Genomic DNA, 12,331 nt, shown 5'->3' with positions numbered 1-12,331 from the left:
GAGTGACAAGGAAAACACCGAGTGCCCTGAAATATGAAAAGGTCTCAAAATATCTGTAAATATTTTTGTAATTTGTTTCAAGAGAAGCCAAGGTCACAGCCATGCTGGTTCTGCTCTTTCCATTTATATTTCACATGGTGGGAGTTTCACTGATGCTGTCACCCAGGAGAGACTTAGTGTGGGGGCACTGGCAGGATAAGCTGTAAATTTAACATCTGTGAGGTGAAATATTAGAAATACAAGGGTTCTTAATGGGTTCATGCCCATGTCACAGACTGTCAAAAACAAAACTAAACAAAGAACTACTGAATGAGATACTGAAATAAATAACAATGATCCCGTCAGATATGATGTAGAGATGGCAGCAGCCATGATGGATTTTGATAATATATTGTCAGGGGAACTTGGCTCCTATCCTTGGTGCCTTTCCCTTTATCATCACTTGTTGTGGCAGTACTGCAAAGGTGGGAGCAGAAAACACAGATAAGTCCAATTGCTGCAGTCCATCACTCCCATTCCTGTGAATGAGATATCTCAGAAATGCCTTGAGGGAATTTTATAATGTCTGACACAAACATCAACTTGAACTCAAAATTTCTAGCATTCAGTAGTCAAAGACTGTGACTTAAGAAAAGCCTTTTTGTCCATAAATTAAGGATTCAGGCACTTGAGAAATAAAATAACCCAGAAATGTAATAGGATAGTTTCAATGTGATAATCATAATGTTCTGAAAAGAAATTGTTTTCGCCATAACTCAGAAACAGAAGGGGAAATTGTGATTCCATAGATCTTCTGTGCTGCACCTTTTATGATTTGTGCAAAGCATTCGTGTTTTAGAGTTTGTTGCACACATTTTTATTTGAAGCATACCGTCATTGCTTCACAAACCACGTGAACCCATACAAATAATCTAGCTAGTTCAAGTTTTGATTCAGATATATTTCTATCATAAATCAAAATTTGCCTCAGGAAACTTCTCCCATTACCAAAAAATGATATAAGCTACCACTTGACTGGCTGGTTCAGGCATGCAGCTGCAAAGCTGTAATTCAAGTTTTAGTGTTAGTATCTGTAATATTAAACATCTCTGCCACTTGGATAAACTTGTTGAGAATAGATCCAATCCAACAGACCGCTTTACAGCAAATGGAAAAAAGCCCACTATGATACAGTGTTATTGTTTCAGATCAAACTGGCTTTTAGCCGTACTGTTGATGCCAAATAGTTGGGAAAAATTACCTTGTGAAACAGTTTAATCTCTTAATGGAGGGACTGTAAAGATACTGTGCAGCACAATTTTTGGAAACATGGACATGAAGAAGAACAGATTGTACAAGAAAGAAGTCACCTGTCATCGTTACTCTCCACTGGATTTAAGAAAATTATTATTTTTTTAAAATGTTCCATTATACACCAATTTTAATATTATCTCAGCATAACAAGAGCACTGTTCCTCTGTGGGCACTGCTAAAATTATACATTCAGGAAGACTCCTGATTATCACTTTATCCACTGCATACCAGCTTTTTCTTTGGAACCTTAATAGAAAGACTGAGTGACAAAATAATTATTTAATATCTAAAACCTGTGAGATTCTGGTTACGAATTTAATCGTTTCTTCAGTAACTACATATTATTTATGTGTTTCTGGGTTGAACAGATAGTAAGAAAGCTCACGTTTCATCGCCCTGTTATATTCACAGTGTGAACATGTGTGTGTCAGTGTACAGGGCTTGACCAGACTGGCTGTTTTCAAATGTACATATTATATTTTTAACAAATGCACACTGGGCATATTTTTGTCTGCGTAAGTGGCATGAATGTATCAATGTAAAGGACTGTGCTTATAGAAAGGATTTTGAAAGTTTCTTACCCGTTTCTGTGCCTAATCTGGTCAAATCATTAAATTCAGTGAAAGAATCCGCCTGTTGTCAACATTTTAGCTGCATCTTTGCTCAAAGACATCACATCTGACACAACAATCTTTTTCTATGGGTCTCTCACTTCTCTTGCCTATGGCATGCCACTAGATTCTGTTTTGGGCCCTTACGGTTTATAGCTGCTGACTTTTTAGCACATATCGAGCATTTTAAGGACGTTAATTCAGCTGTGTGTCTCTTTAGGACCCAAGTTAAAGATATTTTATAGGTTCTTAGACCCTATTAAACGTTGGTAGCAGACAATTTTCTCTCACTTAATATTTAAATAACAGAAGTCCTTGTTTGTGCCACTGACAGACTTGTGTCTAAGGTAATGGAAACCCTGGGTTCTCTTCCCACTTTTGCTAGATCTTCTGTCAGGAACCAGGTCGCTGAACATAATTTTTTTCACTTATAAGATATTTTAGGTTTTTGGTTTACTTTTGGGTTGCTATTTGTTGTTATGTTTTTAGCATTCTGTCGTAAAGCACTTGAAAGGATACTTTATTCTACTTTCCAGTGTCTACTAGCAGCCATGGTAGACCAAGGATTTGCCATTCATCACACTGGGCAGGACTAATGCTGTTGACAAGCTGTTGTCAAGCAATGTGGTGCAACATGGCCTGTTCTCACTTGTTTTTGGCAACACCAAGGAATGACAAACAAATGCAGGAACATCCTGAATCATTTTTAGCTTGCGCCACTCCAATCTCAAGGCCCGCTGAAGCGAGTTTATTTGAAATGATGAAATTTGGGTGGATATGTTGGTCTCTAGTGACTGGAAAATCACACCCACTGGAAATCAATTTAGGTAGAGTCAATGTTAGACTGCAGATGGAAACAGTGTGTAAGGAGTTGACACCTCTGGTTGATATCAGTCTAGAATTGTGTGTAATTTTAGGTACACATGTCTATGCAATACTTTAAGAGGGACATCTGACAGAAAGAAGTCCTGATCTCAATGCAATCCATTCATTATACACATCATTGCAAAGAGATCCACAGGACTTTGGCGTGATCTCCAGTTACCTTGAAAATCTTTGTGCAAGTGTAGAGTTGATAAAGTTTGACAGAAGTATGAATATGAAAATAAAGTGTAAAATGATTTAGGTTTTTTCTCTTTGTTCCACATGCAAAAACGAACTAGACAAGTTCTTGTTGCGCTATTTTTGTGTGCTGACTGTGTGTGTAGATGGTATCCACCTTATATATATACTGTGCATGCGGGTATTTGTGTGTGTGGGTGTTCAAACACTCTTCAGGGATGAACTGTTGTGTCTCAGAGCAGAACAATGGGCAGAACAAAACATCAAAGCCAACACATACAAACACTAGATTTTGCATCCTATGTTTTTGGAGTGTTTGTGTTCACATATGCAAATTGTCATCATGCTTATGTGTGTGGGTCGTGACATATGTTCATACGAGATGTGTTGCAAACTGAGCTTATGTGTGTGTATGTGTGTGTGTGTGTGTGTGTGTGTGTGTGTGTGTGTGTAAGTTAGCCAGTTTTGTAAATGCCCTTTCTGATGTGGTTGGCTGTATTTAAGGCAGAGTGCAGAGAGTGCCGAGGAAGTTGACGGAGGCGTGTATGTGTGCATCTGTGTGTTTGTGCGAATCAGTCCGTGTATGCGAGGGACAGAGAGGAAGAGATTTTGTGTCACCACCAGACTTGGAAAACTTCATGTCCTTTTGTATCAGGCCAAAAGACTGGTTCTTCGGCCTGGCCACTGTATATTTTTCTGTACATTATGTGTGTGTTTGTGTGTGGATGTGTGTGTGCCTGCATGCTGGTTAGTGGCAGGGCGTAGCTGAGCAGAGAGAAAATATCTTAGCTGACCACGGGAATGAACCCACCCACTATACCACACCCAGAGAGAGAGAGCAAGCAATGGAAGCAGCAGCCTCAGTCAGTCTTGCTCTCTCTCTCTCTCTCTCTCTCTCTCTCTCTCTCTCTCGCTCTATAAATCTTTGTCTCTCATTTCTTTTTTCTCTTTTATTGTCTCATTTTAAAAACATGAATTACCATCTTCCTCTCTGTCTGTGTCTCTTCCTTAATTCATGCTGTTATTACACAAACCTCAGCATTTCCCTTTCTTTTCCAGTTTTCTTTAACTCCCATCTCCCCTCTGCTCTGTTTTTTGCTCAGTAATAAATGTACTAATTCCATATTAATAAATCTGTGAGGGTCTAAGTCCCTAACTGATGTGCAAATAAATAAAGTAGAAAAGTAGCTTAGGTGGTTTATGCTGTTCAGAATAACACATTTTTGCGAGTCAAATCTTGAAACTAGTTTGTGTGACCTATCTGACAACATATGTGTCCATTGCTATAACAAATGCCCAAATTTAAAGTAACAATAGTATTTTAAATCCCAGCTGTTGCCTGGTTAATAATCCTCATCAACAATTTAACTGTAAGATGACATAGGCACTCTGCAACTTTTCTTATATGGAAAATAACCAGAATTCAACCAGTTGAGTCAAGTCAACTACTACAAAGAGAAGCCGTGCATGTGAGTTGGCTTCATTGGTGCAGACTAACTCAGATCAACTGTAATGTGTTGACAGTCTGTCTGTGTTTATAAATTAGGCAGTGATTATTTGCAAACCTTCACCAATCTGTCTGCAACTGGTTGTAGTCAATCTAAGTCAGACTGCAAGTGGAAACAAATTGCCTCCCACCTGGTGACCTGTGAAACTGCGTTGTGATAGAAAGTGGTTGCCAAGAGGTTGAGAGTGCAATGCAATCACTGGACAACCACTTATTTTTTCTAGTCCCAAAGAGGTTGGCCTTTTATTTTTACTTCTTTATTTAAATTAAAACTATTTATACTCAATAAATGATTTATAGGGATTAAGATTTTAACCACAGGTTCACTACTCCTTTGTCTGCTTGAGGAATATTTATAGCAATATCATTTGGTGAAGACATCCTCCATCATCACGTGAATAACAGTCTACAGTAATAGCCGGTCTGTGCCCGTGTATAAATGACCAGTTTCTCATAAATATGTGTTCTTTTTTTCTTGCAAAGACATTTTGTGTTTGTGTGTGTAGTGCTCCATGGGAGGTGTAGTGTATGGCTCAGTCTTAGCTGAGCTGTCAGTGGTCTGCAAATACACACATACACCCACCAATGGAAAGGCCTGTTGTGCTTCAACAGCACATTCCACACCAAGAATAGTATTAAACACTGCCTGTCCAGCTGCTGTCAAACTCCTCTCTCTCTCGCTGACTTTTCATTGCTCTTAGTCTGCTTTTTGTCTCTTCAGTAGAAAAATTATGTTGAAATCATAAAATGAAGCTGATTCTGACCAAAGTAGTTTACATGATGCTGCTTTTCTCATACTGGATGTTGGTTAATCCCCTCATTTTAACCAATGTCTGTAATATACCATTTTAGCTTTTCCCCCCTCACTTTAAGTAAACTTTCGTCTTATTGGCTGACCCTCATTAAACAAAAGGTTTGGACAGCTGGTAGGAGGGGCTTATGTGCTCACAAGCAGAGCAGTATATCAGTGATATTCACACTTTATGACACCCTAAAGATGCAAAGGTAGAGAAAGTTACCTTGAAATTGAGGGTCTAGAGCAATCTGAATCCTGACCATTTGCCTCGGAGGAGATACATGCACAGACGGAAACATACAAAAGAAAATAAGGAAAAGCAAAGTTTTAACCCTCTAAAGAGGAAATAAATTAGTGCACCATGTGTAAGTCAGTAAATCTGTTTAGAGTGTTTAGTGTTTTTGTATGTTCTGGCTTGTGAATAATATTTTTAAATGATTTTTCTGTCTTTTTCTGTCTTATATGTGTCGCATTTCTCGTGTCTCACACTATCGTTTCCCCACAATACCGACCACACAGCTTTGTTTTTCAACTTCACATAATCCTGTTGTGTCCTATTCTACCGCCTTGTCTGGAAGGTGCAAACGCGCACACACACGGACACATATGAGTAGGCATACACACTTACAAATGCACACTTGTAGACACACACTCCACCACAGATCCAATCAGTCAGCACTTGGCCCTCTCTTTCGTACACACTCTGCAGAGTGGATTCTGTAAATCAGCAGGTTTCTGCTGCACTGTCCTACATGCTGACGGGGTCGGGATGCGGGCGATCTGTGCGGCCTCCTCTATTTTGACTACGGCTGCCTGCAGATGAATGCAGAGTCGTGATCCGTCGCTAACATGTGAAGCCAGGCAGAACATGTGGGCTTTGAACATGGTGCAGATAGCGTCACTCCCCTTATCTAATCAACACACTGACTTTTGTTGCTGTGGTTTTTGTTTTTGTTCCGTGAGGAACAAACAAGTGTTGCATTCTAAACTCCGGTGGTGAAGCACATTAATGTACAGAAAGCAGTGTCATTCAGAACCTCGTTAGGCAGGGTAGTCAAGGCACTTTAGTTTTAGCAAGCACAATCCTACAACCCGGTTCCCACAAAAAGGGACCTACAACTTCTGTGTACAAGCTCAAGCTTTTTTTCAAGCTCAAAACTGCTCAAAACTGCTTACAGTGTGTGCAGTGGTGACCCTTTTGTCAAATTTGCTGTTGCTTATGAAGGACAGAACATACTAACACTAGTGACATCATGTGTACAGTGTAGTTTTCCACACTATTAAACACCTATGCAGATGATTTAAACCCATTACTGATCTTTCTGTGCTAGCCATACATTTAACTATTTCGTCCTTTTTTGTCTTTAATAAATCCACTAACAATCTTTTACTTTGGTTTTAAAGAATGAAGAGGCTAAGAAAAGACACTAAAGAAAATGACTTTATATTCCAAAAAAGTTCACCTTCCTGTTCTATACCAGCTGTGTAGAGCACTGAAAGCTGCCCTGTACCATCCAGCAGCTTCCCTGCAGCAGCTGGGTGTTCACAGAGTATTGCTCATTCAGTTTTCCCATCCACAGTTTATCATGGGATTTGAACTGGCAACCACAAACCCAAATCTGAGTAATATGTGTACAAAAAAATGATTTCATGACACAAGAATAATCATGCAGCCGAGGTTAAGTTACCACAATGGACCAATAAACAGTCTTTGTTCAAATTAAGATGTTCTAAAATGAATTTGGAAACATGGAAACCCAAACTAGGGTTGGAGGGGACGCGCCACTCCATAACTTAGTTACATAGGACCTACTAAAAAAACCACACAAAGGCAATCATGTCATTAAGGAACCTAGTTTCTGCATTATTTCTTTTTTTTCTTGCAGAAAAGTGTGTTCTCTAAAATGAAACACCTCCTAAGTAATTTGGTAGAATACTATTAAAATAGATTTTTTTCCCCTAATGACCATTCGGTCTAACCAATGATGTGCAATACAAGAAATATATTACCCCTGGTTTCCTGCCAAACAGGTCCCATCCAGACACAGCTGTAGCAGATTCACATGGGGTTAAAAAAAAGGCTGTGACTGTTTAAGTTCTGACAAAAACCACCAGGCTTTCCAGGTAGCTCGTGTCCCATGCAAAAAGGGCTTAACGTCACTTCGATCCTCGTGGCTATGAGTGATGTAGAGTACACGTTTCTTCATTGTTTAGTCTGCACACTTCCACTTTGTTAGTTTGTTGAAGTAGCAGACTGACAAGATGTGACCTGACCCCTTTAGGTTTCCATAGAGGAGGGGAGCTGACTTCTTGTCTTACAACGTCAATGTTTATCAACTCCTTGCTACTGCTCCCACAAGGATCTGGCTTTACACACACTTTTATTTCCTGCTTTGAGAGTACAAATGAAAACCTAAGACAGGACGGTGGTTTTCATGAGAGCTGGAAAATGGTTTTGACATACAAATGCCTGGAAGGTTTCCACAGATTTGCTTGCTCTATTTTTAAAGTGTTACAAAGAAGTTTTATGCTTCAGACTACATGAAAGTATCCTCTGTCGTTGCTGTCACAACTCATACTGACTATGACTTCCTGTTCATTAACATTTTTGTAAGACCTGCTTTTTTGTGAATACGGAAATGAGACTCAAAAACACTGGCATCAGAAAACTGAAACCACGCTTTAAAAAATGAAGTGATTCAAGATGGCAGATGAACAAAGTAAAAAATTAACAGCACTAAATCTATTATAGTCGAACTTTAATGAAAAAAGTGTTGTGACAGTGAAGCATACATGATAACAGGAGTAAACTGTAAGATGCATGCAAAATCATTTTTAGGGAACTGTCCATTCAGCACCACAAAACTATAACAGAAGCAAAATAAAGTGGTATGTTGGTCATTATTAGCTGTTAGCTTTTATACAAGTATGGACACGAGGTGTTTCAGAAGTAACAACAAAGTGCACCACAGAACTGCAGAAGATTTGTTTTGGGTCATTTGGAAAGTTTTATCTTTCATCTTCCCAACTTAGACTTACTGTATCTGACCTGCAATTTAAAAAAAGAAAGAAAGAAAGAAAGAAAGATAAACACAAACTGAATTTTGAATTTGTTTTTGTCAAAAGAAGTTGAAGTGTCCTAATTCTTTCACAGATAACAGGTTTCCCATTTTACATGATTGCTAGAAGCCGAATTTGTTTACAAAGGAACATTTTCTTTCTTCCTGCTTATCTCTATCCATGCAGTAAGTTTTGGTTTTAGTCCTGAAGTAGCCAAGATATGCCTTCACTCACGTACTACGAGGTAAATTTTCACAACAGTGAAAAATGATAGACATCTCAATACCTAGAACAAAAAATAAAATCTGTCTGGCTAGATATTTCCAGCTTTCTGCTAAGCTAGAACCCAAGTTAATCTTTTTAATCACAAAAGAAAAACGTTAAATTGCTGGGTGGCCCAACCTTTTTGTAATTCACATGTATGACCTATTTGCGCTGTGAAAACAAACCTAAGAGGTAAGGACTGTGGACCTTTGACACCAAACATATCAGGGTTTGACCCATGCCTCACATGATGATTGTTTGCGTGCGTTCTGACTTCATCTGTAGCCACAGATTTACCATCAGTGTTAATCTGAACGGACAATATTGGGTTAAATTGTGAACTCTGACTTCAAACAGAGATGTTTGACCCAGGTTTAAGACTTGGGTGCTACTAGGCTTAGTTTCAGGCTGAACTCAATTTCCTGTTAATGGTCAAACCATTTGTACTGACATTTTGTCTTTTGTAGCCTTTATTCATCTAGAGAAAAACCAAACATTTTTTGTAAAACATTTTTTTCAAGTGGTTTTTCTTATGTTGGTGATGATCTTTATTCTCAAATCTTAAAAGGATTTTAATTAAATTAATTTTTCATTGTGACCTTTTGTAGAATATATCCATTAGATGATACATAAGCCATTCCGTCCTCATATTAATTTGATTAGAGGAGAACCATGCTGCGAGGGTAACATCTACAAACCAATAAAAGGTTAAAGTCAGCCCACATAAATCAACTTACCTTAAATTTTTTTAATGTGATGGCCATGGTCATGCCATAGGACAGTGATCCCACCAAATCTACAACAGAATGGCTGGGAAAAAAAATCAACAAGTTGCTTGATTCTTTGACGTTTTTAGTCAAACTTCAGGCCTCAGCATGATTTAAATGCTGTGGCAGGACACTTAGGGAGATTTGCATAAATGAATATCTGCAGAACTCAATCAAATGAAGCAGCGTTATAAAAAAGGTCCAAAATCCCACCATGATGTAAGAGATTGATAAAGTCGTACACAAATGATTTTTTTCCAGTTACTGCTGCAAAAGGTGGTTCTACAAGCTCCTGGCTTTCATATACAAGCACTGATACGCTTTGCCTAAATGATGGGAAATTTGTCATAGGCATCTAACTTTTCGTGAATAACTTCTTGTTCATTAAAAACATTAAAATTAAAATGCTAAAAAATCATTTAAAGGTCAACTTCAGTCTTGCCGTCTGCAGAGAGTCTCTATTCACATGAAATGATCTCTCAGACCCAAAAATGTGCACATAAGAGATACAGATGCACATGTGCAACACGGGCGATCGTGGCTCAAGAGTTGGGCGTTCGCCTTGTAATCGGAAGGTTGCCGGTTCGAGCCCCGGCTTGGACAGTCTCTGTCGTTGTGTCCTTGGGCAAGACACTTCACCCGTTGCCTACTGGTGGTGGTCAGAGGGCCCGGTGGCGCCAGTGTCCGGCAGCCTCGCCTCTGTCAGTGCGCCCCAGGGTGGCTGTGGCTACAATGTAGCTTACCATCACCAGTGTGTGAATGTGTGCGTGAATGGGTGGATGACTGGATATGTAAAGCGCTTTGGGGTCCTTAGGGACTAGAAAAGCGCTATATAAATACAGGCCATTTACCATTTACCATTTACAAGCACAGACTGGAATCTGTTGGCTCAGCTGCTGATGAATGATGTGGAAGAAAGTGTGTTTGCAATGCTAGCCAGATAGTTACCATCCAGTTGGGATTAGGTGGTCATTACAGGATTACTCCCATCAGAGACCCCAATGCTGTTGATGCACATGAAAATCATTGATTAGCGCATAGTGTCTTTGGTGTAGCACACCTGCAAAAACACAGATGTGTACATGTTTTCTGCTATTTTCACATGCATGTGCTTTCTCTCTGGTCTTTATTTCTTTATAGCTGCAGTTCTTAGATAGAGACACACCCTCACCCAACATTTCTTTCATGTTGAACTATAAAACTTCTGAGGTCACTGAGAGAGGCGGAGGGGGAGAATTTGCATGCCAAAGTGGAAATTTGCTCTTTTGCAGAACAGTTTGCGGTCAGCTTTCTCTCTGTTTGTGCTTCCAAATTATTTGTTCTCACTTGTTCTGTAGAAGCCGATAGATTTTGTGCATGTTAGAGCGTGAAGTGGATCGGCACAGTTAAGGGGTTTTGTGGGTTTTTTTGGATCTAATTAGACCTGGTTGGCTGGGTGTACTTAGAAACACAAGCTGCTTAATCAACCGCCTCACCCATTAAACAGTTCAACAGAGACTCAAACAATGAAGCTGCAGACCATAACGTCTAATGTCTTATCATCCATGTGTGTTTTCAATTTTCTTGCCTGTGTGAGCAGATTTAGCAATTAAAGGAAATTAGCCACTTTTGACTAATATACAAAACAACATACTTAAGATATGAAAAAGACACCAAACTACCGATTCTAGTCATTAAGAGATTTAAGGTATTTTAGCCAAAGTCAGTTCTTTTTTATTGCATTAATTTGTTTTTAGCACACACCGAAAGCCCGGTGCGTGATCTAATGGATTAATTTAAATGTAAAGTGTGATTTTATAAAAAGATATAGTAAAAACTTTTCAGCTATTTGCAGCACACACAGACACCCATCTGCCACACACACACCCACACACATACTACCAGAGTCTCTCTTTCTTAAGCCCTAGACGATGGACTGTCTGATTAGAACTTCTCTCTGGAGTCTGTGAACATGCGCAGTCTTTAGGGAGCAGTCTGTAGTCTCCACCACATACATGCAAAGACAGATTCATCCACACACGTAAACACTGGCAGATATTCTAAGAGGTAGCTCTTGTGTGTGCTTCCATACGCACGCAAACACAGTGAGATACCAGGCTGTAGTCTCCAGTCTGAAAAACCCTCTCCATTCTCATGGAGATAAGAAGCGTGTCTCTTTGTTGACAGACGCCCGTACCGTTATCACCTTATCAGAAAGCCAATCCAGCGAAGGCAGCGCTGCAGAGTGTGTGTGCGCATGTGTGTGAGTGTCTGTGTGTCTGTGGTTGCAAGGGCCCACCCTTGACTCTAGTTAAGTGGGGGTCCTTTGTCATGCAGCAGGTGCTGTTGTCAGTCAATTTGTCTTAATTTTCACGTCGGGGTCAACTGCTTTAACCCTGGGCAACAATCACATTATTTTTGGGGCAGGGATAGCTCAGTAGGTAAAGTGGTCGCCCCATGATCGGAAGGTCGGCGGTTCGAATCCACTTAACGGCTACCCTGAGGTACCCCTGAGCAAGGTACCGTCCCTACACACTGCTCCCCGGGCGCCTGCTTAGTGGGCTGCCCACTGCTTCACTGAGTGAATGGGTCAAATGCAGAGAAAAACAAGTAATTTCCCCATGGGGATCAATAAAGTATCCATTATTATTATTATTATTATTATTTTAAAGACCCGTGGGAGTTGCAGTGTATTTGCATCACTCTGTTAAAACACAGGTTGATTGGGTAAACGTTAGTTAATCCTCATTCTTACTCCTAATGGACTTAAAATACAACCCATCTAAAGTTGTCTGAGAGAATCTGTGGCCCATTAACATTTTGAACAGCACCATTGTCTTTGCGTGTGTCTACATGGCTAAATCCCTTCTTCTTCTTTATTCTCTTTGCAGTTTGTAAACAACAAAACTGCATCTAGGCCACCACCTGTGGGAAAGCTGCTCCAGTCAGTCCTCTCTACAACATTGTGGTCACAGATTCACTTTATAATTTT

At 39.7% G+C, this 12,331-nt stretch overlaps 1 protein-coding gene across 1 annotated transcript in view; it reads left to right on the top strand.

The window, feature by feature from the left end:
• bbs9 (Bardet-Biedl syndrome 9) overlaps positions 1–12,331 on the top strand; it is a 171,725-nt gene that overhangs the window by 157,507 nt on the left and 1,887 nt on the right. The window lies entirely within an intron of this gene.

Source organism: Diplotaxodon limnothrissa, linkage group LG11 (genome assembly GCF_057381915.1).
Source record: "Diplotaxodon limnothrissa isolate DT_005_m linkage group LG11, D_limnothrissa_male_GT1.1, whole genome shotgun sequence".
NCBI classification, from domain to species: domain Eukaryota; kingdom Metazoa; phylum Chordata; class Actinopteri; order Cichliformes; family Cichlidae; genus Diplotaxodon; species Diplotaxodon limnothrissa.
The sequence above is the reverse complement of the archived record's forward strand: the minus strand, read 5'-3'. Positions and strand labels throughout refer to the sequence as shown.